Here is a 3,422-nt window from a genome sequence, read left to right on the forward strand (position 1 = left end):
TTTTTTTCAGAGTCTAGCTTTGTTGCCCAGGCTGGAATGCAGTGGCATGATCCTGACTCAGTGCAACCTCTACCTCCCAGGTTCAAGTGATTCTCCTGCCTCACCCTCCCAAGTATCTGAAACTACAGGCCTGCACTGTGGCACTCCACTAATTTTTGTATTTTTAGTAGAGATGGGGTTTTGCCACATTGACTAGGCTGGTCTCGAACTCTCAGCCTCAGGTGACCCACCCACCTCAGCCTCCCAAAGTGCTGGGGTTACAGTGTTAGCCACAATGCCAGCCCAGTCTTTTTGTGTTTTTTTGAGGCAGAGTCTGTCTCTGCCGCCCAGCCTGGAGTGCAGTGGCGTGACCTCAGCCACTGCAACCTCTGCCTCCCGAATTCAAGCGATTCTCCTGCCTCAGCCACCTGAGTAGCTGGGACTACAGCTGCACCACCACACCCAGCTAATTTTTGTATTTTTTTTAGTAGAGACGAATGGTCTTGATCTCCTGACTTCGTGATCCACCCGCCTCGGCCTCCCAAAGTGTTGGAATTATAGGCATCAGCCACCATGCTCCCGGCCACCCAGTCTTTGATGATATAGACATTTACTCCTTTTTCTTGATCATTTACACATAGAAGCAACTTGTGTTTCTGTCAAACTCATACCTTAGGTCTTTCTTTTTTCTCCCAAACTTCCAGGATTCCAAAAAAGAAACAATTAAATCTGTAGTTTTCCCCCTCTATCTGCAGGTTAGCTTTAGCACACAAACTTTATTTATTTATTTATGTTGAGACAGGGTCTCACTGTGTCATCCAGACTGGAATACAGTGGCATGATCTTAGCTCACTGCAGCCTCCACTTCCCAGGCTCAAGTGATTCCCCCATCTCCCGAGTAGCTGGGACTACAGGCCAGCACCACCACACGCAGCTAATTTTTGTATTTTTGGTAGAGACAGAGTTTCACCATGCTACCCAGGCTGATCTCTTAACTCCTGAGCTCAAGCAATCCACCCACCTCAGCCTCCCAAAGTGCTGGGAGTATAGGCATGACCCACCACACCCAGCCTACCACACAAACTTTAAAACGTACTACTTTATCCAAATGTTTTCTAATTGTGGTAAAAATATACATAACATAAAATTTGCCATTTTAATTTTTTTTTTTTTTTTTGAGACGGAGTCTCACTGTGTCGCCAGGCTGGAGTGCAGTGGTGCCATCTTAGCTCACTGCAACCTCTGCCTCCCGAGTTCAAGGAATTCTCCTGCCTCAGCCTGCCAAGTAGCTGGGATTACAGGTGTGCACCACTACACCTCACTAATTTTTGTGTTTTTAGTAGAGACGGAGTTTCACCGTGTTGGTCAGGATGGTCTCAATCTCTTGACCTCGTGATCTGCCCGCCTTGGCCTCCCAAAGTGCTGGTATTAGTGTGAGCCACAGTGCCCAGTGCCATTTTAATATTTTTAAGTGACCAGTTCAGTGGCATAAAGTATATTCGCAATGTTGTGTAAGAGCCTTCTACTTTTTATTTTTATTTATTTATTTTTGAGACAGAGTCTCACCCTGTCGCCCAGGCTGGAGTGCAATGGCGTGATCTCAGCTCACTGTAACCTCCACCTCCTGGGTTCAAGCAATTCTGCCTCAGCCTCCGGAGTAGCTGGGATTACAGGTGCACACTACCATGCCTGGCTTATTTTTTCTATCTTTAGTAGAAATGGGGTTTCACTATGTTGGCCAGGCTGGTCTTGAACTCCTGCCGTCGTGATCCACCCACTTCAGCCTCCCAAAGTGCTGGGATTACAGGTGTGAGCCACCTTGCCTGGCCTTACTTTTTATTTCTAATTTAATGTTCTTAGAAAACAGAATCGGTATGATGGCAAAGGTTTCTAGTCTTTGTCTGCCTTGAGAGTAGTGTACTAAAATGACCAACGGTATACATAATGATTTCTGTTCATTTTTACTTAATATAGTTCAAAGATAAATTATTAGTTAACAAATGTTGATACCTTTTATAATTATTTGTATATTATTCCTTTTATAAGTATGAACTATTCTCTTCATCCCTTTAAGTGATTTTCATCTTAAATTCCTTTTGATCTGTTCCTAAATTGCATCCTAGCTTTCTTTTGGTTCATTACTTTATTTTTAAATGAGGATAAAAGCAGCCCCTGACTGCTGATGGTTAGTCTGGTACTATCAGTTAAGCCTCAGTTTTGCTAGAGGACAGCCTGGCAAGGACCAACTAACTCATGGTGTTCTCTGTGGCACTACACAAAAACAATCTCTTGAAATACCAACAACAAACAAGACCAATCTCTGACCACCATGGTGGAAGACAAAACCAAGACCATTCTGTCATTATACCTGAACACAGACAAAAATCAGAATCTTCTTCAAACCACAAAAGTGAATAAAAGTCTCCTTATTCTAAGAAAAGTGACTGCCAATTATACCTTTACCAATTAGAGCTTTTGCTTCAATCTACCCTTCCTATCTTCTAGATAAAGATGATTAAGATACCCAATCATAAAATTACCCAACAGGAACAGAAGTACAGGTTCAGTGAAATTCAGCTAAGATTCTTATTACCTATGAGTAAAACCCTGAAATGAAATTCTACTACTACTTATACATGTAACAGAAGGGAAAGACATGAGAAGAATGTCTACTGCTGCATAATTCATAACATCATCTGTATTTTACCAAACAAATGTTTAAAAACCAATGTGTGAAAAGTTAGTCTACTATGGCACCTTTTGTGAAGTAGAAATAAAAAAATGTGTAGTTGTTATTACTTGTTTACAGAACTAAGCAATCGAAGGAAATAAAATTGGTCATCTATGTTGAGAAACACAGCAGAGGTGGAGAACAGAGGTGGATGAACCATAAATCCATCTTTCCCCTGAATTTGTTTCCTGTAACACTTTTCAGGGTGTGTTGCCTTTAAATATATTTCTAATTGTTTTTAATTTTTTTTTACTATTATTCCCATTTTACCGATGATATTATTTTTGTACGAAGTGTATATATTCCCTATTCAGAAAACTGAAGTTTCCTAATACACTATCACAGTATCTCTAGAGGTATAAGAAATAAAATTATACCCATGAAATAAGAACAAGATGCTAATCAAAAAGAATATTTTGAAAACAAACTACAGTTATTCAAAACTAAAACATTGAATTACAATGTTGATAGCGGTAACGAGAAACTCAAAAGAAGGGCTGCAAGGCAAACGTGACAAAGCTTCCCCAAAAAGAGAGCAGCAGAGAAAAGAAAACAGTAAAGGGGGAAAACATGGAGAACTAACATCTGAAAAACAGAAATTTAAAAAAAAAGAAAAGAAAGAAAATATATGTGTTGGAGGAGGCAGTTTAGGAAGAAACAGAGAAATACTTTCAAAATCCCACAGAAAAGTAACTTCTTTTTTTTTTTTTTT

General features: G+C 40.2%; 1 protein-coding gene across 3 annotated transcripts in view; it reads right to left on the minus strand.

The window, feature by feature from the left end:
* Positions 1-3,422, minus strand: part of ZNF585A (zinc finger protein 585A) — a 23,203-nt gene that overhangs the window by 16,469 nt on the left and 3,312 nt on the right. The window lies entirely within an intron of this gene.

The sequence above is a fragment of the Cebus imitator genome, unplaced genomic scaffold (genome assembly GCF_001604975.1).
Source record: "Cebus imitator isolate Cc_AM_T3 unplaced genomic scaffold, Cebus_imitator-1.0 Scaffold356, whole genome shotgun sequence".
In the NCBI taxonomy this organism is placed as follows: Eukaryota; Metazoa; Chordata; class Mammalia; order Primates; family Cebidae; genus Cebus; species Cebus imitator.